This window comes from Hermetia illucens, chromosome 6, assembly GCF_905115235.1.
Source record: "Hermetia illucens chromosome 6, iHerIll2.2.curated.20191125, whole genome shotgun sequence".
In the NCBI taxonomy this organism is placed as follows: Eukaryota; Metazoa; Arthropoda; class Insecta; order Diptera; family Stratiomyidae; genus Hermetia; species Hermetia illucens.
This window is the reverse complement of record NC_051854.1, coordinates 97,872,856-97,898,682: the sequence shown is the minus strand read 5'-3', so window position 1 is coordinate 97,898,682 and position 25,827 is coordinate 97,872,856. Positions and strand designations below refer to the sequence as shown.

General features: G+C 46.4%; 1 protein-coding gene across 7 annotated transcripts in view; it reads right to left on the bottom strand.

Moving 5' to 3' along the window:
• The window catches only part of LOC119659037 (5-hydroxytryptamine receptor 1D), a 384,779-nt gene that overhangs the window by 78,166 nt on the left and 280,786 nt on the right, over window positions 1-25,827 (bottom strand). For 2 of the 7 annotated variants that reach the window (XM_038066937.1, XM_038066935.1), the window contains one exon: window positions 24,616-24,698. The exons of the other annotated variants lie outside the window; for them this stretch is intronic. The gene's annotated coding sequence lies outside the window, so the exon portion shown is untranslated. The remainder of the gene's footprint in view (window positions 1-24,615; window positions 24,699-25,827) is intronic. 7 annotated transcript variants of the gene reach the window in all.

Here is a 25,827-nt window from a genome sequence, read left to right as displayed (position 1 = left end):
GAGAAACTGTTCAAGCAAGAACGATAGATCTAAGTTGTGTCGAAGATGTGGAGAAGAAGGGCACATTGCCAAAGAGTGCAATGCGAATCCCAAATGCCTGCTATGCAGAGAAACACAGGAGGGTAACGTCGATCATGTCACAGGCAGTTACCGATGTCCGGCGTTTAAAAAGGCGATTTCAGCTTTTCGGAAATGAATTTCCTACAGCTGAATTTAAACCATTGTCAGGCAGCTCAGGACCTGCTTTCTCAAAGCGTGCTGGAAGATGAAATTGAACTTGCCATTATATGCGAATATTACAAAGACTTCCACAGTGGTGTCTTTGTATCAGATAGAAGCGGCAAAGCAAATGCTAGAGGCCGCATATTGCTCGAAGTATTTTCACGATTGAACGTTGTTCTGGCAAATACTGGCGGCGTCAATACTTTTCGGAGACGGGATATGGGATCGGTAATATACCTCACCTTTGTTAGCGATTCATTATCTAAGGATCTCCAATGGCATGTGAGCGAGGAATATACGCACAGTGACCATCAGGCTATCATCTTCCAGATGGAGCGTACGACAGGAGCAAAGCGAATCAAGACCTCCAAAAAAGAAGAAATGTTCGAGGAAACACTTCTGCAGGAAGCGATGCCGTTGGGAAATGCACGAGAAAAGGTGGCGCAGGTCCTTGAAAAGGTACAAAAAGCTTGTGACGCTTCCATGCCTCGCTGCACGGTACTCAAAAAACGAATGCACAACTTCTGGTGGAATGCCGAAATCAAAGAACTTAGTAAAGTTTGCCTTAAAGCCAGAAGACACAGCCAACGTAGCAGAAACCGGTCTGAGTCTGAAGAGTTGCACAACCAATATAAGAAGGCGAGGAAAGCATTGCAAGCAGCCATCTCTAGAAATAGAACCGAACACTTCAAGAGATTATGCAAGGAAGCGGACTTCGACCCATGGGGAGGTGCATACGAGGCAGTTATGGCAACAATCAAGCGCTCACCGCCGATCACCAACCCTGATTTGCTGCGGGAAATCATTAGCACTCTCTTCCCATACGTTTCAAGTGAGTCGAACCTACCCACTGTCCAGGTAGATCCCGGTGAAATTCCCGAGGTAACCACGAAAGAAGTCCTGGAAGCCGCGAAGAAGATTGCCGAAAATAAAGCCCCAGGTTTAGACGGCATTCCGAATAAAGCGCTGACAGTGGCCGTCAAGACAGTTCCAATGTGGTTCTCTGAAACATTTACTACGTGCCGCAAAGATGGGATTTTCCCGGAAGAGTGGCGGGAACAGAAGCTTGTGCTAATCCCGAAGCCAAATAAACCTTTGGGTGATCCTTTGTCCTATAGACCTATATGCCTGCTAAACGGTATCGGCAAACTTTTCGAACGGGTCATCTTCAATAGGCTTGTACCAATCACAGAAAGGGAGGGTGGTCTCTCAGACAGGCAGTTCGGATTCCGAAAGGCAAGATCTACTGTCAATGCCATCAGCCCGGTGACGGAAATTGCAGAAAAAGCAATGGAGGCCAATAAATCTTGCGCGGTAGTTACTCTCGATGTGAAGAATGCCTTTATACGGCAAAATGGAACAAAATAATTGCGGCTTTAACCAAATTGGGCGCTCCTGAATATCTGGTGCACATAGTCATGGAATTTATCTGGGAGAGGATACTGTATTACGATTCGAACGATGGACCCAAAACGTATATAACAACCTGCGGGGTTCCACAAGGATCAGTCCTGGGTCCTCTCTTGTGGATAATAATGTATGACGAAATTCTAAAGTTGCAACTACCCAAAGGAGTGACAATCATTGGCTTCGCACACGATATCGGAGCAACTATCGTCGCACAAGACATTGATGAGATCGATGTACTCATAAACGAGGCAATTTTTAAAATCAGGTCTTCGCTAGAGGAAGCTGATCTGACACTCGCGGAGCATAAAACCGAGGTAGTTTTGATTACAAAGCGAAGGAAGCAGACGTCGATAAGGATCAGGATTGGAGAACGCATAATACAGTCACAGCCAACGCTTAAATACCTAGGAGTTATGGTTGACCAAAGACTGAAATTCAAGTCTCATCTTGAAAATTTAGCAACCAAGGCTTCCGGAGTGGCTACATTGTTGGCAAGAATGTTGCCAAATATAGGTGGTCCTAGGGAAAGCCGCCGGCTCCTGATCTCGGGAGTTGTTAGCTCCATCTTGCTTTATGCAGCTCCAGTCTGGGCATCGTCTTTGAAGGTGGAAGCAAATAGAAGAAAAATCGCAGCCCCATACCGATTGAGCGCATTACGTACGTCATGCGCTTACCGTACAACTTCAGATGAAGCAGCTTGTGTGATAGCCGGCATGATCCCCATCGACATCTTGGCGAATGAGGGTCGACGCCTGTATGACCCATCATATGTAATGGGTGAGTCTTATACCAATCGTCGGCAATTGGCACGAAGTGATTCTATTTTGGAATGGCAGAAAAGGTGGGATGATTCACTTAAAGGACGCTGGACACACAGGATTATTCCAGATGTCTCTAAATGGATCAAGCGAAGACACGGTGGGGTTAGTTACCACCTAACTCAATTCCTAAGTGGGCACGGAGGGTACCGTGCATATCTTTATCGCTTCGGGCGTGATGACTCCCCGTATTGCCCAACATGCGTGATGATTCCGGAAGATGCGGAGCATGCTGTTTTTAACTGCCCGCGGTTCGCTGCACACAGAGCGGAGGTAGAAATTGACGCCGAGGAACGGTTGACACCCGTGAAAATCGTGGACTACATGCTAGCCTCTGAAACATCTTGGAGGGCGGTGGAAAAATTAGATCCACAATCTGCTGAGGAGGGAGGAGCTTCGGAGGAAAGTGACAAATAATGACAGAAGCCGCAGTTTATAACTGATCCTGCCCCGCGATGTAATACCGAAATGGCAGTCCTGCGGGGTAAGCGAAGAAGGTGGTTTTAGTGAGTAAAAGTCTCACATAACCGTATGGCAGGAGCCAGCGGTAGGTTTTGAACCTTTCCACCTTCCAACGTAGAAAAAACAAAAAAAAAAACAAAAAAAAACAGACAGACAGACATTGTACCGATTTTAATAAGGATTTGTTTTACAAACAAAACCTTAAAAATGGACTATGACCTTTATTCGCGACCCTCAAATTAAAATATTGCTTAGAGGGATTCGCATTTATATTTACTCTTTTCTGTCGAAGCGCAAACGTCATCCATGGCTTATAAATAAGGTAATAATAATCGTTGGCGCAATAATCCATATTGGATCAGGGCCTTGAAGTGTGTTACTGCACTTCATTGACCGTAACGATGCACTACAGTACACTGTAGGAGACAATGTGGGCAGCATTGTGCTCACGCGAGATTATTACCCTGATTTGACTCAGGTACTCATTCACAGCTGAGTTGACTGGTATCCGATATCCAGTCACGATAAGAAATCAATCCGTCACTAATAATATTTGAAATAAAGTAATAATATTGGAAACGAAGAAGGAGACAAATCCGATAAAATTGCCATCCCTCCGTTCAGAGTTCAGAGTCAGTTTACACAAAACTAAAAGGGTAAAAAATTATACGGAAGCAAATTTTCATAATAAAATTTCAAGAAGCTGTGATCGATCAGCTCCGTTGAGGCTATACTCTTAGCAACTCAATGCGGGTACGCCGATGCCATTAACAATTTGTCATGCTCCCTTCTCAGCTGTAAGGCAACCTTCGTGAATCTCGAAGATGTAGCGTTGGAAATGGTTTGAACTCAAGGTGCTGAAATAAATTTCGGAGGTGGTTCAACAAGATAGGGAAGGACGGCTTGGCTACAAGATAGACGGCTGTACAGTGAAGCCCATGGTGTCTTACGTAGGCACCTGTCGTGAGACTTAATCCTACGGTCCTCTTAAGACACGGATTGATTTTGTGACCACAATCAGAGCCCCACTGAGACAAGTAACAACGGTACCAGTCTATACCTAGTGCATGGCTTAGCATTCATACTGGTGGAATTAAGAATTACCTAAATCTCTACCGAACTATGGAGTACGGCACCCGTGTTGATACGCAACACCACGTCGAGACCCGAAGGTCTCTTCTCGCTTGAGCATAACCACAACCACCATGAAACTCCCACTAGGGAGGCCAACTGCAAATAACCGAGCTGTCCTCACATACAACAGGAGTTCACCCCAAGTATGTGAGTCCAGGTGCTTTCCCGGTTCCCATAGTACCAGTATACCACTGGTAAGGTTTCGTGACAAATTTGCCACTTCAGATGAGTCCCCGTGCAGACTCGGGTCTAATCGCCCTGATTAGGCCTTTGGAGCATTCACCTACTGAATCACGGCCGGCAAACCAAAGTGCTTACAGCGTCTCTCGGTGCCACCACTATGGAGGTTCTCCTCGGCCACTTGGTTTTGGTTTGGCCGATAGGGTTGCCGCCCCATCTTCCTCGCCGCCACCTCTGAGCACCAGACGGCTGTACACATAAATGGCGAGCTAGAAGTTCCCAGGGATATTCAACGTGTGGCGGCACATCGGAGGCGAGAAGCTAGGCGCCAACATGAATTCGCCTCCACCGCTGCATTCAATGGCCGCAGAAACAGCTGACGGTCTGACATGAGGCTGGGGCGAATAAAATGTCGGCAATGACAGTCCGCAAATGACATTGAAAAGAAGAGTCGAGTCACATCCGCCGACCAGGGAGAAAGAAAAATTGTAACGCTAACATATCTGAACTTAAGTAACATAGGAATGTGGTGCATTTGGTTGAGAATTGATAGAACATATTATGGGGGCAGTTTTGTAACAACAAAAGAATTGTTTAAATTTCGTGTCGCTAAAAATGAATAGCTTCAGTCCAATTGGAAAATTAAGAAAATGATGGGAGGATTCTGTCAATACCGGCAGTGCCTGCTGGTCATTGAGCCCAGAAGATAAGACATAATATCTTCGTATTTCCAGGGCTTGTAATAAGCTGCAAACTGCAAAAAAGGGTATATGGCGATATGAGAATTTGTTTCCTTTTTAGTGTAAGATATCCATAACTGCTTCCGTTGTTGCTTTAGATTTTTCCTGTACCGCTTTATTGAAAGTTTCAGTTGGAACTCCTTCAAGGTCCTTTAGGTGACGCTTCTTAGAAGATTAATATTAAAAAATTTGGTATGGAAATTTTTCATTGTGTAAAAAGTAGCTCCGCCTAGTAAACGCTGACATAATGATAACATAGTGGATAGTGGACACTGTGAAGTTATCTTATATTAAACGAATATCAGAGATAACAGATTGTACCACTCAGTTACAAACTCAGTTACAAACAGCACTTTAATGCCTGCTATGTCAATCCTACACAGAGTTCCCCTCCTTGTTTTTCTGGATTCCGTAAAATTTTTTCTTATTTCAATTTCTTGTTATTCTACTGATTCTGTCTGCAATTTTACATCGTTGTTGTTAACGACCACTATCTAGATGAAAATTATATGAAGTCGCTTTTCTTAGGGACACATCAATGCAAAGAAAATATTTTGTTTTTACCGTTTCACGTAAGATGAAAGTACTCCCTTGGTGATATTTACCTAAAGTATTAAAGCAGAAAGATTTTGAAAACAAAACGTTCAGGTGACTATGAAAAGAGTGGGAAGTATCTATGTACTCGTGCATCCTCAGGTGGTTGTATATTTTCCAAGTAGATCATGTTTACCTTTAAGGAGATTGCCATAGAAGTTTGCTCTTTGCTTTTTCTATTTTTGTGTACCAGGATATGTTATGAGAGTCGGGTGAAAGGTTCTTCATCTGAAGGCAAGAAGATTATAGTTTTTCAACGAGGTATGCTGATAACACCGGAAACTCATTGCTTTTGCTTCGTAGAGAAATGTTGTATGTAATATCCAAGGGATGCATTGGGGACAAACTCAAAGTCAAAGAAACATTCGAACATTAATGAATGGCTTAAAATAGTCTAATCTTGCCATTTGCCCATTTAGAACATTCATGAAACCAAACTTTTCTTTCAAACTTATTTCAAGAATTTCCCAAAATGATGACAATGAAAGTCACAAAAGTGTTAAGTTTGATGCAAATTGCACCAGTACTTCCAAAGTGATGGTTTTCATTTTCAGCACATCAGGTTGCTTTGTTTTCCGACTCCCAATCATGGATACTAAAGATGCGACCAAGTAATGGTGTGTGTGACAAGATACAAATCAAAGCAAAGGGATGCAAGCAATGCTTATTAAAAATGTAACAGTACCAAATTTTTCTCACAAAGCACTCCATAATTTTCATTTAATTTTTCACCAGAGAAGTGCGAGAGAGAAGAAGCGCAAGCTTCTATTACACAGTGCAAACAAGAAATTTATTATTTGGGTATTATTTTCCACTTTGCGAGTATTCCTTTGTAATAACTACAATATATATGGAATCCACTGCCGTCAAGCTGGGTGTAGTGAACACCAAACATAGTACTCATAACCCAAAACCCTCGACGTCGGGGGATCCCTCCAAAGTAAAGACTGACAAACCGAAAGCCAGCTAAGAAGCGAAGTTCCTTTGGTGTCTTGCTCAAAGCCAGTAACAGAAAGTCATGCATATTCTCAGAAAGATTGCTAACAATAAGGAGGCAATACTGTCGACGAGCTGGATGAAAAGACCTCGCTAAATACCAAGCGATTGTTGAGGAATATAACAGCAAACGGTAGGCGAGCAGAAGGTGGACCCCATCGCTCTCAAACGCAATCGATTTCAGGAAAAGGTCGAACAAGTGGAGCACGGTGAGCAACCTCTGGAGAAAAGTAAGCAACAGCATCCAGCCGAAACTCGTCAGCGACCCGACCAGGAGCCACTTATGTGTGACACTGTGATGTGGACTAGTATTGAGGTCAGGCTGTCGGAGATGGTAATTGAGTATCTCCTGGACACCAAAGGCGAACATACGGGATCCACCCTCTGCTTTGATTCCTTGGTTCGTGTATTTCACATTATAGCTTGAGGAGATTCTCCAGGGACTTGCTCAGTTTGTGCATTGCTGAGATCAGCAACACTTGGGAGGGTGTAAAGCTCAACTTCATCCCCTACGATGAGATTCCCAGGAGACCGGTCGATCGCATCTAGTTGGCAAAGATCCTCCTTGGATAAGGAAAAGTTCGTCCAATCCCTACGCCTCCAAAACCCCAGAGTTCCAATGGAGGACTGACTAGTTATCACGCCACCAACGAGCTGTTGGAGGAGATGAAGATCGACAGTCCGACGGAGACCGACGAACACTTCACGCAAGCAAATCACGAAAGTAACGCAAATAAATCTGCATCGTTCGAAGTGCGCCTCAGATAATCAGCTTGTTTTCCTACTAGAGGAGGCGACCGAACCGTCAAAGTGCTCGAAAGCAAATATTATAATTTATTCCACAACGCAGGAGAGACTGATCAGGACAGACCTAAAGCATGTATCCTTTCCGTGTCAGCACCAGAGTTCCAGCATCCTAGTCGTTGCCAAACTGGAGCACGCGGGTGCAGAGAATGTGTATATTTCCTCGGCTTACATGGCTCACAACCGATCAGCTCCACCAGAAGAACTACAATATTTAACGAGCACCGTAGCAACAAATAAGGCCAACCTGTTGATAGACTGCGACCCCAATGTAAGGCCTGCACTTTGGGGTAGCTTGGAAATCGATGAGAAAGGTGGGTCATTCTTTGATCTTATTATTACTACAAACCTATCGTTGTATATCAGGGTATATCGACCGTACATTTTCCCACCTCGAAGAACTGTGACGGTTGGGAAGAGGTCCTTGATATCATCCTACTAACCGACAGTGGTATTCTTAGGATGGAGAACTGGAGAACTAGAGAGTGTCTGGCCAGAGATTCCTGTCAGATTATAGTTGGATACTTTTCAGTCTAGATCTCGCCGCAGAGGTCTCCGAACCCTTTAGTTATCCCAGGAGCATTCACTGGAAAAAGTCAGGTCAATTAATTAAGAACAAACTCTCCGGTGCGAAAATTGGCGAGATTGGCACGACAGACGAACTGCAGTCAAAGGTCCGGGTTCTGGAAAAGGAATTCGATGCCACCTTTAAAGTTACGTGCCCAGCTAAATACAGCAAGAAAGCACTACAACTGTGGTGGAATGAAGATTTCTCCAGCTTAAGGAAGCTAACCAGGGAAATCTTCAACATCTGTTGCAGGTATAAATATTGACAGCCATACAAGGACTTAGTCCGGATAGCTCAGCGGTTAGAGCACAAGGCTGTCATACGGAAGGTCGCGGTTCAAATGGTGGCAGTGGAATTTGCATCGGGGTTTGATGTCGGACACCAGTCGACTCAGCTGTGAATGAGTACCTGAGTCAAATCAGGGTAATAATCTTGGGAGAGCGCAATGCTGACCACATTGCCTCCTACAGGCTATTCTGTAGTGTACCGTTACGGTCTTGAATGAAGTGCTCTGGCACACTTCAAGGCCCTGATCCAATATGGATTGTTGCGCCAACGGTTATTATTATTATACAAGAACTTCCTAAAGAAGTACAAGTCGGCCATGAGGACCGCCAAGAAGTGATCTTGGTTGGACTATTACTAGAACATCGAAAGCACCAGCGACTTCACGAGGCTAAGTAAGATTCTGAGCATAAGAGTCCACCCTCCCTTAAAAAGTCGGAAGGCTCCTGGACGGAACCCCCCGGTGAAACTTTGGAGCTGCTGGTTCAGACGCACGTTTTCGCCAGCGAGGAGGACTGTGACCTAGAACCTTGCTTAGAGGATTTGCTGCCACCGAAGCTTGCGAGACTATCAAATCGGTAATTACCGAGGCTAAGATCAACTGGGCTACAAACAGCTTTTCCGCATATAAATCTCCGAGTCCAGATGGCATAATGCAAGTCATGCTACAGAGGCAGCAGCAAAGGGTTGTGTCGTGGCTTGTTGAGATTTGCCTCAATATCCCTTTAGAATACGTACCAGAGTCCTGGAGATGCCTGCGAGTGGTTTTCATAGCGAAAGTTTGCAGGCGCGGTCAGGAGTTCGTGAAGAACTTTCAACCAATCAGTCTTACATCTTTCGTGTTGAAGGTCCTAGAGCGCGTCCTGGACATTCACTTAAGGGAGATTATCGAGAGAACGCCACTAGTCCTAGCATGCCTTCCTCAAAGGCAAATCCACAGAACCCGCTGGAGTCCAAGCAGTATGAGCTAGCTGCTTTCTTGGATATAGAGAGAGCATTCAACAACGTTAGTATCAACGCCCTCGAGGAAGCCTTGACCAATATTGGATTGGAGGGCTTTGTTAAGCATATCCATGCCAAGTTCCAGGATAATCCAGTCGGACCTGGGAGGCAACCACTTCACTAGAGCTGTGAACAGAGGTGCGTAAAATGTGGGCTCGGCTTGGCAAACCTAACCAAAACGGAACTGATGCTATTCACCCCCAAGAGAAGGGTATCTAAATTCTACCTATCATAGGTGAATGAACAAAGACTGGTTCTTTCCTCCAATGTAAAGTATTTGGGTGTAATCCCGGATCGAAAACTAAACTGGAGATTGAACATAGAATTATGGGCTAAGAAAGTCTGTATAGTCTTCTATGCTTGCTAGAGAATCTTTAAAAAAATGCGGTCTCAGCTTAATAAGATTCAAAGAACCGCTTGTGTAGGTGCTACAGGGGCTATGAGGTCCTGACCGCTGCTCGCAATGTACTTCTGTACCTCCTACTCCTAGACCTCCACATTAGATAAGTTGTAGCGCGCAGTGCCGTCAGATTACATGAGTCCGCATGCTGGACAGGAAAGCCTTACGACCATAGTAACATCCTAGATGAAGTACCTCTGGAAGTCTGGATAGTCCCTACGGAGTATGACACATGCAAACTGAACTTCACCAGAAACTTTGCTGTGGACTTTTCAACCAAGGTTGCGGCGTGTTGCGAGTTTATGATATAGTATTCTTCATCGATGGATCAACGATGTGCCTGTGGAGTCGGTGCGGGGGTTTTCTCGAAAACATAGAGTGTATCCGAATCGTCAGGTCTCCCCCAAGATTTCTGTACGAGTAGAAGGAGCAGATCAGCCATAACTGTAGGTGCAGTGATGAGTAACTCTGCGGAGAAACCGTGAAGCCCAGCAGCTTTACTCCGTTCGAGTGCATTGATAGCCGAAATGATTTCCGTTCTGCTTGGAGGAACCGTCCGTATCCGCATGTTACGGTAACTAGTCATTTCACCCATAAAAGGAGGAACTTCACCAGATATGATATGGTTAAGAACCGTGGTGATGTGTTCTTTCCACCCCTTCAGTTGTTCATCGTTGTGTATGAGAAATCTACCGTTTACGTCCTTCACAGGATCATCGACAGATTTGCGATCACATGCAAGTTCTTTGGTGATGCGGTATCCATTCATGAAATCATTGCGATCTGCGGCATCTTCTGCTTCTCTGACCAGTGCAATAGCAAATTCCCTCTTGTCATTGGGTATACTATACTGAACTTCACGGGATTTCGGGGGGGATTGGCAGCCCAATACTCATCGATATTCTCAGGCGACTTACTCAGTATATATTCCGGCCGATCAGCGAGAGAGCTCTCCCATTGCTGAGCAGCAGCTGGGTCATACAAGCTTTCGATGTTGAACTTATGCGGCCGCAGTTATCCAGCCCTGCGAAAAATGGCGGACAGAACTCATAAGCGAACGTAACCGACTATCAGATTCTAATCCTTTTCGATCCCGATATAAACGCCTCTCTTGTTACGCACCTTCAGAATTCAACTCCCAAATCTACTGCTGATCGCGGAATGGTCGATCTGATTGCTCGTACGGCGTCGTTTAGTTGAAACCCAACTGACCTTATGTGCTACCAATAACGAGGCAGTGGAAGTTGCAGAAATCCACAAACCTCCCACCATTATCATTACATCGCATGTCCAAGCGAGGTGTTTTCAGATCCTACCTTTTGCATTCTGATCACCCATCATAATACGAAATAAAAATACGAAATGAAATAATATCGTATTGTGGATGGGCACGGATGGATGTAAATGGAAAGCAAGGATATGTGACTGCGCGTCTTTCTAAGACCCCCAAAACAGGACATAAGAACTGAAAGTTTTCTGTTGAAATATGTTATTGGCTTCAACGAGACTTCCGAAAATGATAACGCCTAGTATTGGAGTAATATTCATATGTAGAGTTCATACATTCCAGCATATGAAGGGTTATTTTTGTGGAAAGTTTTTTGAAGTTACGTTACTTTGGTGAGCTGAACAAGTATATTGGGTGTGCGAATCAATTCTGCTCGTTTTCCAATATATGTCATCACAACTTTTCCCTAACGATTTCATCAATTTTTGAAAAAAAAAAATTCCCTCAACATGTCATGATAAAGTTCTCCATTGAAAGTAACTGTACGCCCTTCGTTGTTTTTGAAAAAGATTGGCCCAATAGTTCCGCCGTACCACAAACCGCACCAAACCGTCAATTTCTCTGGGCGTAGTGCCTACTACCATAATTTCAAACAAGTCGGGAAACCGGAAGCTGGACGCTTCAGGTACGAAAGGTTTTGTGTATTTCTTAGTACGTAGCACATAATATATCCTTATATTATGTGCGAGTATCCACTTTCGGGTGATATTGACATTCACAGTCTTCAATTTTCAAAGAAGCACCAAATTTGAGGTATTATAACTTTGTTAGTAATAGTGCGATTTCCACCAAACTTGGCAAGATTATGCTTTCTATTATAGCCTATATCATTGCATTGCATTTCATTGTTCTAGGATGAAATTAAGGGGGGTTTCTAACCAATTGAAAAAAATTGTAGTAATATACTATTATTAACTTTATTTAAACAGATATCGGCATGGAAGGTATTTCGGAGCCCAGGCACCATATAGTGGCAGCCTCCTGATTTTTTTCAGATTTTTCGGTTTGGTAGTTTCTGAGAATGGCCCCCTTAAAGAAGTGATCAATTTCAACCCCCCGCTCTCCCCACCCTTCCAACGAATGTCAAAACTAAGATCGGCTTTGAAAAGTACTAATTGAGACCTTTAATTTGATACCCCACATGACTATATTTGATGAAAAAAAATGTTACACCCCCCTTTTGCATGTATGAGGACCCCCCCTTAAATTCGACGTAAAAGGATGTAATTCACTGTATGCGTGAGCGTTCACAGGTTCCACCTTTCTACCAAATTTGGTGTCAATCGCTATAGCAGTCTCCGAGAAAAATGCGTGTGACGGACAGACAGACAGACAGACAGACAGACCTCCTGTGAGGAGTTGCCAGATCTCCCATCAGGCGCGACCCCAGGTGGCGGATAGGGGCATACCTATTGATGTGTAAATATGTGTTCATGCACTTTTCTTTTCTGACTGTGTATGGGCTAGTGTTTGCTCATCTCTGGTGCGTGGACCAAAATGGCTATGGGAAGGATACCCAGAACATAAAACCACCATGGAAGACGAGAGAAGGAGTAAACTTACGGCGCAGGGGCTCGGAACCCCAGTACCGGCGGCTTTGGTGCTTTGGTGCTCCAGGAACAAGATAAGGATCCATTCAAAAGAAGCTCATCAACTTTGAGATCTCCACCAATGCTAAAGGCGATGAAGGAAAAAGTACAGGCAAGATCAATAACTGGCAAAACTGAAACAGCGTATAAAAGGAGTAACCCTGTCGGGGCTTATAAGGAGCGGAGTCCCGATCCGGAGGAATTACCCTTCACCCAGCTCGGGGCAAAGATAGTTGAGCTGTCCGAGTTTATCAAGGACAAGCACAACGTGCACCAAGCCATAAAGAATATGGTGAGGGCCATTAGAGTCCTCTATAATAGATCACAGATGGAGGAGAAGAATAATAACAACACGCCGAACCCCGCTGTGCCAACAGTATCACAAGCGACCCAAGTGACGCCTAACCGTACTACCATCGAATCTCAGCGAAATAAGCGAGTACGTGAAAAAGAGGGGGATCCTTTAAATAATCAGCAGGCGCCTAAGAGAAAAAAAGGCGGACAGGACATCCTGAAAACCAACACCAACAGTTCAGAAGGAGGAAAGCATACAGCGAATCTAGGAAACCCGACCAGCGTTGCGAAGCCCAAGACGAACGAGAACGATGGGTGGACTAAAGTAACCAACAAAAAAGCGAAACGAAAAGCAAAAGTGCGAACTCGTCCAGATGCGATTGTTATCTCCAGTAAGGGAAATTTGTCCTACGCGGAGATACTCAAAAAGGTCAAAGCTGATCCCGACCTAAAAGATCTGAGCGAAAATGTGAATCGAATCCGAAGAACCCAGAAAGGAGATCTCATGTTCGAGCTGAAAAGATCCAGCGGTGGCAAAACTGATGACTTTCGCACTCAAGTGAAAAACTCACTTGGGGAGAATGCCGCAGTGCGTGCCCAAAAACATGAGATCTATATACAATGTAAGGATCTCGATGAAGTTACATCGAAAGGCGAAATTTGTACTGCTCTGAAGGAGCAATTCAAGTTGAAAGAACTTACAGAGGAGTCTGTTGTCGGTCTACGGAAAGCCTATGGTGGCACTCAAACGGCCACCATACGAGTGCCAGCGGAGGCAGCGCAGATGTTGTTAGCTGCCGGAAGGGTTCGGATTGGATGGGTTGTTTGCCGCTTAAGGGAGCAAACTTCACTAAAGAGGTGCTTTAAATGCCTCATGTTTGGGCACTTCGCGAAGGCATGCACCAGCAACATTGATCGGTCCGATCGATGAAAAAGGTGTGGGGAGAAAGGCCATATTGCCAGAGAGTGCAATAGGGACCCCAAGTGCCTACTGTGCGTAGCCAAAGAGGGACAGGATAGCCGGCACATTGCCGGAAGTGGCAAATGTCCGGAATTTAGGAAGGCGCTCACTGCAATGAGAAAATGAGGTTTATTCAAATAAACCTCAATCATTGCAGGGTCGCTCAGGATTTACTTGAGCAGACCACGTTCGAATCTAAGATGGAGGTTGCCATCATAAGTGAACCGTACAGAAACCGCCACGGTGGCGTATGGGTCACAGATTCGACTGGTGGAGCGGCGATATGGGCTTGTGGTCAACAAGCCATACAATGTACTGCAAGTCAGGCAGCCAGTGGCTTTGTGTGGGCAAAAATAAGTGGTGTATATGTATACAGCTGCTACGCCCCACCAAGTTTGACACTGCCTGAATTCGAGCAAATGCTTGATAATCTTGCGCTCGATGCAAGGGGACGAAGTCCAAAGGTGATTGCTGGTGATTTCAATGCTTGGGCCCTAGAGTGGGGTAGCAGAAAATCAAATGCTAAGGGGCGCAGTCTATTAGAGGCTTTTGCGCAGCTGGACATGGTTTTGGCTAACGAAGGCGCCGTAAACACCTTTCAGAAAGGGGGGTCAGGCTCGGTTGTAGACCTGACCTTTATCAGCCCTGCGCTGGCGCGTGGTATGTCCTGGTGCGTCAGCGAACGCTACACCCACAGCGATCACCAGGCAATCTTCTTTGAGACATGTGTCGAGCCACAGGGCAAAGAGCTGTCATGCCCGAAACCGAAAAAGGTTTCAGGCTGGTCTGCAAAATCTTTGGATGAGCAGACTTTCTTAGAGGTGTGGTTAGATCAACCTGATATAGCGGGCGCCTCTACGGAAAGAGCCGTCCATCTGGCTCAATGCATCGCCAAAGCATGTGACGCGTCTATGCCTAGGAGGTGCTCATTCCCCAGTAGAAGACCGAACTACTGGTGGAATGATGAACTGACCGGTCTTCGATCAGCCTGCCACCGAGCCAGAAGAGCGGCTCAGAGGGCGGTAGGTAGAGTCGATCAGGGGCAGAAAAAGTGCGCCTGTAAGGCAGCCCGCAAAACCCTCAAGCTCGCCATCCAGCGAAGCAAGACAAAATGCTTTAAGGAGCTCTGCTCAGAAGCGGACATCAACCCGTGGGGGAGTGCTTATAGAATAGTGATGGGACGATTCAGAGGCCGCTCCTCTCCGCAGATCACGTGTCCCACCCTCTTGCTGAAAATCATCCAGGGGTTATTCCCCCAGCAAGAGGAGAGCACCGACATATTCCAACCACCTCTGAATGTGACGGCAATTCCTCCAGTCACCAGAGACGAGCTGCTGGAGATCTGCAGCAGAATAGGAGACAATAAAGCGCCGGGTCTGGATGGAGTGCCGAATAAGGCCCTTAAGCTTGCCGTGAAATCCAGGCCGGACATGTTCGCTGAGCTGTTCGAAGCGTGCATGTCCGAAGGAATATTTCCGGCGGCTTGGAAGCGACTTCTGCCTAAACCTGGTAAACCTCCAGGTGAACCATCGTCATACCGACCCATATGTCTTTTGGACACGGTGGGGAAAATGTTATAGCGGGTAATATATAATAGATTACTCCCGGTTGTTGAGGGTCAAGGCGGCCTTTTAGATCGGCAGTATGGGTTCCGAAAAGCCAGATCAACCATTGATGCCATCAAATTGGTTACTGGCTTGGCAGAAGATGCAATCCACGGAAAGGGTAGTACCAGCAAATATTGCGTGGTAGTAACCCTGGAAGTGAAAAATGCATTCAATTCGGCCAATTGGAATCTAATACGCAAATCTCTAGCGAAGATTGGTATTCCCGCCTATCTCGCTGCTATCGTCGATAGTTACTTAACTGAAAGGAGGCTATGGTATGACACTGATGACGGACCGCAGGAGTACGCTGTTTCCGCCGGTGTTCCACAGGGCTCCGTATTGGGCCCACTACTGTGGAACATCATGTACAACGATGTACTTAATCTTCCCCTTCCGGAGGAAGCCACAGTGGTGGGTTACGCTGACGACATAGCACTGGTTGTTGTCGCAAAGCATCTTGAAGATGCTGAGTTATACGCAAGCGAGGCAATCAGTGCTGTCAAATGCTGGTTGGAGAGCTCTGGTTTGACGCTTGCGGAGGAAAAAACAGAAGCGGTCCTCATCACGAAGCGCCGGAAGAGAAATTACGCCTGTGTTAGAATCGGGAATCATATCATCACTTCCAAGTCGACCATCAAATACTTGGGAGTGGTGATAGACAGGAAGCTTAGCTATAAGCAACATGTGCAGTATGTTTGCGACAAATCATCCACTGCAAGTATGGCCCTGGCGAGCATGATGCCGAACATTGGAGGGCCAGGGCATACCTCTAGGTTGCTTACAGCCAGGGTGGTGACCTCGATCATGCTCTATGCAACCCCAGTTTTTTTTTTTTTTTTTTTTTTTTTTTGGAGTAGGGTAGGTGAATGCGTTTACGCACAGAGTGTTGGACTCCCGCAACAGCACGCTGGCGGACTACCAACTAAACACCTCCCTGTCATCAGAGAACTAGCCTGGAACCGTTTGACACATTACTTCGGGCTAGCCCTCCCGCTCTCCCGGCTTTGGGAGCCTTCAAGTCAGGGAATTTCTTTCACCAACGGGAGGGGAGGGGAGGAAGGGAGTTGCTAGTTCAGGGAACCCCTTACCGTCCGATCCCTCTGCCGGTCGAGTTCAATCTTCTTCGTAGTAAGAAGAGCCCGAGCATAATGCGCAATACGATTCCAGCTGCCAGCGCTCTTCAGCATCTCTCTGACAATGTTGTCTGGAGAGAGCTCCCCTGTGTCTGCATAAAGCTGCTGGCGGAGGCCATCCCACCTCTCGCAAGAGAAAAAGGTGTGTTCAGCGTCATCCGGCACTCTATTGCAGAACACACAATCAGGAGATCGCGCCTTCCCAACCCTGTGCAGGTAAGACTGAAAACCTCCATGCCCACTTAGAAGTTGGGTAAGGAAGTAATCAATCTCACCGTGCTTTCTGTTCAACCACGGGTCTAATTTGTCGATGAGACGCGCAGTCCACTTGCCCCTTGGCTCATTTTGCCAAGAAACTTGCCACTCGTTAAGGGTGCGTTGACGTTCTTCACGGGCAACCACCTCTCTTAAGTTTTCGCCCTTACGGCGATAGATAGCTTTGCGCTCCTTGGCAAGGAAGGCAACGGGGATCACTCCCGCAATCACTATCACAGCCGGTTCGGAGACAGTGCGATAAGCAGACGCCACTCGCAAAGCTCCCCGCCTCTGCACTTGAGCTAGGCGTTTACGATGCACCTCCTTGTCAAGGGCATCAGACCATACCTCCGCACCATAGAGAAGGACGGACTGCGTTGCTCCCATGAGGAGACGTCTTCTAGTTGATATAGGGCCGCCCACATTCGCCATTAGCCGACTCAAGGCCGCGACTCCTGCTGCAGCCCTGTCCGCGGCTGCTTTGATTTGCTCGAAGAAGCTCATCTTCGAGTCGAGCATTAAACCAAGGTATTTAACCGCTGGTTTTGACTCTATAGTCAACTCGCCGATCGATATGGGACGCAAGGTCGGGATTCTCCTTCTGGTCAGGATGACTACTTCGGTTTTCTCCAGCGCAAGGTTGAAACCGTGAGCAGTCATCCATCCGCTTACCCGTCGCATCAATATGCCAAGTCTGCTTTGCGCCTGTTCAACAGTGCGTCCGGCAACAAGTGCCGCAACGTCGTCTGCATAACCGACCAGGCGCGACTCTTCAGGCATATCGAGTTTCAGCAGACTATCGTAGGAAGCGTTCCAGAGGTCCGGCCCTAGGATGGATCCCTGCGCTACTCCCGACGTGATTTCCATCCTCCTCTGGCCCTCTAGCGTTTCATAGAACAGGGAGCGGTCTTTCAGATAATCCCTCAATATCCGCAAGAGATAGCTTGGCACGTGAAAGGAGTTCTCTAATGTGCCCAGCATATCTGTCCATCTTACGGAATTGAAGGCATTTCTGACATCAAGCGTTATGAGGAGCACTATCCGTCGAGATCGGCGGCTGTGCGCCCCGGCTCGATTAAACGCATCTACGACCTCCATAACAGCATCCACTGTAGATTTCCCTGTTCTAAACTCGCACTGCCTTGCGGATAAGTCCCCGGCAGCACGGATCGCTTCAGCGAGTCTACCCCTGATGAGCTTCTCGAGCACTTTTCCGGCCGTGTCAAGCATACACAGCGGTCGGTATGCAGACGGGAGCTCCGGATCTCCTTTACCCTTACGGATCCACGCCAGTCTGGCCACTTTTCAGCGAGAAGGAAAAATGCCCTCCTTCAAGCACGCGTTGAACGCTTCGAGCAGCAATTCTGGCCGTTGGCGGAACACCAGTTTGTAAACTTCCGCCGGGATGCCATCAGGACCTGGCGCCTTCCTGTTTTTCATAGTGAGAACCGCTTCTTCGAGTTCTCCCATTGTGAAAAGGGGGCAATCCACGAGGCTTTCCGCGCTGTTTACATCAACCCGTACAGGGTGTCTGGGGAACAATGCGCGCACAATGCGGTCCATCTGGTCGGTGCTCAGTATGCAGGGCTTCCGCAGAGCCCCGATTTTCCGAGTGACAAGCTTATAGCCAAGTCCCCACGGGTCATTAACAAGATTTTGCCAGCCGCGAGCTTTGCTTTTATTTATAGCGCTGCGGAGTCTCCTTTTTGCTGATCTATATTGTGCCTTTATGGCACATGCCTCCTCGTTGGCGTACAAACGTTGTGCCAAACGGCGGAGCTTATGACACTCCTTCCGTAGGTCGGCAATTTCCGCCGTCCACCAGTACATAGAAGGCTTGTCGCGCCTGGGGCCTCTCCGGGGCATGGAACCCTCACACGCCGTCGTTATCAGATTCATCACTGAATTTACGACGGTGTCAGCTGCGACACCACCACCCCCCGGAGTGCCCCCCAGTGCGGCCCTACCTGCTCCAAGAGCTTCGACGAACCTTCCGATGTTCACCTTCGCGACATTCCACACGCAGGGGGAACGTCGTGTTGGTGCTCGCCGGCAAGAAGCGTCAAACACTTCGAACGCAATGTACTGATGATCACTTGCCGAGAAGTCTTCTAGGACTCGCCACCCGTCCACCGATGATGCCAGAGATTCCGACGCAAAAGTGATGTCGGGAATGCTTCCTTCACAACCTGAGCGCCGAAACGTTGGCGTGGATCCGGTGTTTAAAATTACGAGCCCGGTTCTCGCCGCCATTTCCAGAATCCGTTTCCCTCTGGAGTCTGATTGAGGCATGCCCCATTCAAGAGCCCTGGCATTAAAATCACCGCCAACCAGGATTCGTCCCTCCGTGCTCGAAACGGCGTCCTCCAGAGCATCAAGCCGGCGTTGAAAGTCCGGAATCGACTCATTCGGCGTCAGGTAAACGCTAAAGAACGTTATCCCTAAACACCGGATCCAGGCAAATCCGTCCCCCCGGCCTTCGGCAAGAACACGAAGTCGAACGTCGTCCCGAACCCAAATGGCAGCGGTGCCCGATAAGTCCAGATACCATGAGGACGGGTCCTTGTTTCGGTATTGCTCGCTAATCAGCACTAGATCAGCATTTACTTCCGCAGCGAACTGCGCTAGCAACTGGTGAGCGGTTGCACTCCGGTGCAATGCAACCCCAGTTTGGAGGGAGGCGTTGTGGATGTCAGGGAATGCTACCAAACTGAGTTCAGTCTACAGGAGGACAGCCTTGAGGGTATGCTCTGCCTTCAGGACTGTCTCAGATGATGCAGCATTCGTCATCTCTGAAATGATGCCGATTGACATCTTGGCAGATGAGATGGCGAACATGTACAATCTAAAGCCAACCTCTTCCTCATCGCGGACGAGGAAGACCGAAAGGGAGAGATCCATAAATAGATGGCAAGAGCGGTGGGAACGCTCGGGAAAGGGCCGGTGGATGCACAGGCTCACTTCTGCCATCAAGGAGTGGTTGGAGAGACGACACGATGAGATTAATTATAATCTCACCCAGTTTCTCACGGGGCACGGAGGATATCTCCAATACCTTCACAGGTTTAAATTGGAGACCTCACCAGATTGTCCAAATTGCAATGGAGTTCCAGAGGACCCAGAGCATGTATTCTTCCACTGTCCGAGATTTGTGGAAGAAAGGAGGAATCTAGAGGAGACTCTAGGGGAGGTGCTGGTACCAGAAAATCTGGTGCCGAAAATGCTAGCACATCAAGAGAATTGGGATGCGGTAAACTCCATGATCGCATCTATCCAAAATAAACTGCGAAAAGCAGAGGAAAGGAGAAAAACGCGGTCACGTGCGCCGCGTATAGAAGAAAGGTAACAAAGCTAGAGTGAGCTGACTCCGTCCCGTGATGTAATACCTTATGGTGGTTCCGCGGGGCAGGGAGGGAGTCGGAGGTGGTTTTAGTGGGTAAAAATCCCACACGCTGGTGTGTCCAGATCAGTGTCTTTTTGAAGATTTCCACCTCCTCAACAAAAAAAAAAAAAAAAAGAGACAGACAGACAGACGGACAGACAGACAGACAGTAAACCGATTTTAATAAGGTTTTGTGTTTACACAAAACCTTAAAAAGGTGTAGTTGACAGTCATTGTTTATGTCATTGTTTGTGTGGGTGAACATTTTTCACGCGCTTGTACGTGCAGAGGATGGGTTAGACAATTCAAGGAAGGTGTTTATAATGATAGGTAGGCAGATATCATCCGTGACCGCTCTGAAGAGCCGCATTAGCGCTGTGGTCCGCCGGTTTGTTGCACCAACTCCTAAGACCATGACTGCTGTTTTGAGAGCAGGGGGGCAGAATTTAGTTTAGATCTTCAGAGCCAGCCCGTAGCATTCATGAAGGAAAGTAGGTCTCCCATCCTGCAGAAATCTCTCTGAGGTCCCTAAAGAATGGTTCATTCAGTGTCCACAGCCTGACTCTAGCTAGAGTTGGGCAGTTTCAAAAGAAGTGCTAAGGATTTCCCTATATTTTCCGCAGCGGCATGGTCTCTAATGGGCAGTGCCTCCTGCAGACCGCCGTAATCTTATTCGCATTTGCACGCGTCTGGCACAGGAGCTCTCATGATCGGGGTTTTGTTATAAGCGGATCAAATCCTCCTTGACTTGGCACAGGAGGTGAGCCTGCGCCATCGGAGGTCCGCGGCTGCGAAGTAGTCCGCCCTTGACAGTTGCCAGTGAGACACCGACTGTACCCGCCGAAAGACTGACTGAGCCCCGCCTGGCCAATCCTTCAGCCTGCTCATTCCCCTCTATGTGCCTATGACCGGGAACCCAGAGGAGGGTTATCTTGAGCGTGTCGTCCAGACTGTTCAGCGCGTTTTTGCACTACTCCACCAGCCTGGAGGATGTCATCGCTGAGTACGAGGCCTTAATGGCCGCCAGGCTGTTGCAATACCTGAGAGACCATACGACTCGGATACACGTTGGAATTCTATCTAATTCCATAATGATTATATTATTTTGAAGTGGCCTAGTCATTGTTTGATTAATTTTTTCGGTCAGCATTAAAGTTTACTTATAAAACTCCCAATAAATATTCTAAGCTTTGCTAATAAAAGCAATATCAATAAATTGTAAGTTAATTCCTGACAAATAGAAAATTGAGTAAAATAAGCAACTGTAGGCAATATATTTTTATTTTTAATTTAAATCTTTACTTTTTTGAATTCTTTTTATCTAAATACGCATATATTTCGCAACGACACCACTTATAAGTTAAGCTTTTTACATTTAGACTTATCAATATTGCTACCGATGGTTTTAATTTTGATTTATTTATTGATTTACTGAGTCCTCAGTAATCTTTTCCATGACCGCTACTCCATAGAATATGCTGAATAATTTATTGTAATGGATACTGTTTCGTGTGCTGACGTCTGCCATATTAAATACGTCCGCATCAGGCGATTATCTTCATCAAGATAAATTTTCTTCGTTATCCTATTTGCTCGATGGGTGTGAAAAGTACAGGCAAAAGGAAGTTTGGTTGTAATGGATTATGTCTGCTTAATGCGCTTATTAATAATAGAAATTGGTTGTTAAATCAATAAGCGTTAGATGGATAAAATGCGAAGCAAAGTGAATGTATTTCAGTATTCTATATCATAATCGCTGCACACAAGGTCCATAACAAATGGACTCGTCGTTACAAAAGAAATCGGGGAGAAAAATCTTGGGTAGCGTATCTGTTGAGTAGATTCCCGGATGAAATGTGATGAACTCGAAATTTGATTAAAAAGGGCGGATTTTAAATATCAGCGGTAACTATTGAAATATCTAGATGGCAGTTCTTCTTCTTTTTCTTCAGCCTTTGTCCCGTTCACAAGCGGGGTCCGCTCGCCGTGATCGGCTTCGCCATTTGGCTCTATCGAATGCCTGATCTGGGTGCAATCTCGAGGCTTTCAAATCCCCATCCAGCGTATCAAGCCACCGTTGCTTAGGTCTGCCTTTTGGTCGTTTACCATCGACTTCGATGTTCAGACCAATCTTGGCAAGTGAATTCTCGTTTGCACGAACTGCGTGACCATACCATCGAAGACGCCTCTCTCGCAACTTTTCCACGATCGGTGCAACCCCATAACGATCGCGGATATCCTCATTTCGGATGTGATCTAAACGTGTGACGCCACTAGTCCAACGTAGCATCTTCGTCTCCATTACCGCAAGACGCCGTTCATTGTCTTTTATGGTCGGCCAACACTCAGAACCATAGAGAGCGACTGGATGGACGACATTGCGGTAAATTTTAGATTTGAGACGTTCGTTGATACGTCGATCACAAAGGACACCAGTTGTTGGACGCCACTTCATCCAGGTTGCGTTAATGCGTGAAGCAATTTCATAACGCAGTTCTCCATTGGCTGAAAGCGTTGACCCGAGGTATTTAAATCGCTCAGTTCTGGGCAGATCACTGCCACTGACAGTGATTGTGCCTGTTTCATATCTAGATGGCAGTTGACCCATGTTAACTGGCTCAAGGAGTGATAAAAATGCCTACCATTTATTATCCTCAATATTTTGGCAAACTTTTTTTTTTTGAGATTGTTGGGTTGAGTAGTTTCTGAGAATGGGTCGGTTGAAAAAACTGTCACACCCGTCCTTTCCAACAAATGTCAAAACTAAGACTGACTTCATAGTGTACTAACCAAAACCTTTCATTTGATACCCAACATGCCTATATTCGCTGAAAAAAAATTGTTCGTCCCTCCCCCCTTTCACATGTATGAGGACCACCCCCCCCCCCCCCGAAACTCAACGCAGAAAGATGTAACTTACTACATGTATGGGCATTTCTCACCAAATTTTGTGTCAATCGGTTTAGTCATTTCAGAGAAAAGTGCGTGTGGCAGACAGACAGACAGAAACTGCCCACCAGTGGGTAAAAATGGCTTTGGGAAGGCCACCCAGAACAATAAACCAATACGGACGAAAGGAAGGTATATGAACTTACGGTGCAGGGGCTTGGGATCCCAATCCAGGGGGCTTTCGGAAGTGGGCAAGCGAGCTTTGACTGCAGTGCCTCGGTGGTGGACAGCTTGGCGACCGTGGCATCTAATGCTACAAGCAGCTTAGACAAGGGGTGTTTAAACCGAACACATCGCCTGTAGAACACCCATAATAAATGCACAGAAGTATATGCCCAAGAGAAAACGGTGGTCGTTAAAAGCCACAGTGACACCAACCGCATCCGAGTGTAAAGGGTTAGGGGAGGCTCCTGAAAATCGAGAGTCAGAGCTCTCTTCTAATATCTAAGGTGGAAAAGGGCCTGGGCCAAAGGAACTCCGTTAATGCCAGAAAATGAGCAGAAAGAAAAATGGATGTTGTGAAACAGAATTGAGGATCCGTCCCGAGGCAGTCATTATTTAAAGCACGGGTATTATGTCCTACACAGAGATACTAAGAAAGTTGAAGACTTGAAGGGAAATGTAAGTAGGATCCAGAGTAACCAAAAAGAGATTTCATACTGGAACTGAAAAGGTTCTGCAATCAAATCTGCACTGCTTTAGCGGAGCAGTTCATGCTGCACGATTTGCAGGAGGCATCCATCGTAAGCCTTTGAAAATCGTCTGGATGTACCCAGACGGGCGGTCGCCGGTTATCGATAGCGCGCAAACTGCTGGATGTTGGAAAGGTCTGTACTGGATGGGTAGTCTGTCACCTCGTTAAAGAGATGCTTCAAGTGTCTCTTGAACGGAAATCTGGCGAGAGTATGCACAAGTACGGTTGATCGGTTTGACCGATGCAGACGTCGAGCTGAAGCAGGTCACATTGTTCGGGAATGTAACAAGGATCCCAAATGCATGTTAAGTGATGAAAAGTAGGCCTGGCCCGCGACCATATGCCGGAAGCGGCAAGTGTCCTAAGTACAAAAAGACGCTTAATGCAGTGGGAAAATGAGGTTGATCCAAATTGACCACAATCAATGTAGGGTCGGTCAAGACCTACTCTCGTAGATCACCCACGGATCAGAGGTGCAAGTGACTGTAATAAGCGAATCCTATAGAAACTCTAACAGTAATGTGTGGGTAACCGAACCTACAGGTGTAGCGGCCTTGTGATCATGCGAAGACGAAGCCATACAGAAGTGTATGAAGCAGTCCACAAGTCGGTATATATATTTATAGCTGCTATGCTTTCCCAAGCTTGACGTTCACTATATTCGGGGACATGTTGGACAAATCGGTTTTGGATGCGAAAGGACGGATACCAAAAGTCAGCGTCGGTGACTTCAATGCGTCGGCCACAGAATGGGAAAGTTATTGACAAAGGCAAAGCGCCATTGTCTTTTGGAGGCTTCCGCGCAGTAAGATATCATATTGGCTAACGACGGTCCGGGTAGTACTTACCGGAAAGGAGGATTTGTTAGTCCTTCACTAGCTTCACTGTCCTGGAACGTCAGTGATCACTACAGGCGATTGCAAGTCTGCTCCTGTAAAAAGGAGGAGAACATCAGGTTGGGTTGCGAAAGCAATTAACGAGCAAATATTCATATATGTGTGGTTGGACCGGAACGCTTGGAAGGAGCCCTCCATATTAACAGCAAGCATTGTGCTGTGATTACTCTTGACATAGAAAATGGCCATGGAAGTCATTGACTGCGATTGGCGCACCCAGTTACCTAACTGCGCAAAAAAGAGCCACCGGAGCCCCAGATTAATTCAATAAATTTATGTGAAATGCGAAACTTTGACCTTCTATAACTTAAACTAACTAATAAATGTTGGATCGAGTCAAGCTTTCAGAATTGTGTCTTATATTATAGCCCATCCTGGTACCAAATTTAGTACTTTTAGGCTGAACTTAAGGGGGGTTTTCCATTTCTAAAATATGGTAATGTACTATTATTAAATTTACTTGTTCAGATATCAGGCTGGGATGTATTTTGAGGCCTTGATTTTTTATAAATGCACCATTGTGAGTTTTTCCATATTTTTTGGTTGGATAGGTTCAGAGAACGAGACCTGTTTTATTTTTTGGGACACACATTTTGGATTTTCACTTATCAAAAATAATCGAGCCCTTTCATTTGGTGAAAAAGAATGTACACCCCCCTTTCGCATATATGGGGAGCACCGTTAATCCTAACGTAGAATGTTGCCACTAGCTGCATGTAAAGGGACAAAGAGACCGCGTGTTCGCACCAAATTTCATGACAATTGATAATCGGTTCAGCGTTTTCCGAGTAAATTGCGTGTGACAGTCAGACAGGTTTGGGTCATGATGGGCAGACGGACAAACAGCCACTGAATCGATTTTAATAAGGTTATAATTGGCTTTGATGCCACAATTCAACCATGTAAACTGTGAGCATTTCTTATTCTGCTTCAACATTTCTCTCGTTCGGTGGTAGGGTCGGCCCATATAGATGAGTTTCGTCAATTTTCTCGTTCGTAGCCTTGATCAGGGTGAAAGTGGGAGGTTCTTAAATCACCATCTAACGTATCAAGACATGGACTTGTTCAGGTCCTGTGAGTTCCTTTCTTCTACTTCCGCCTTGTCTTCTCAATGGGTGAAGCGCCATATCAGTCGCGAGTGTCGGAATCGGAAATTTGGATCCT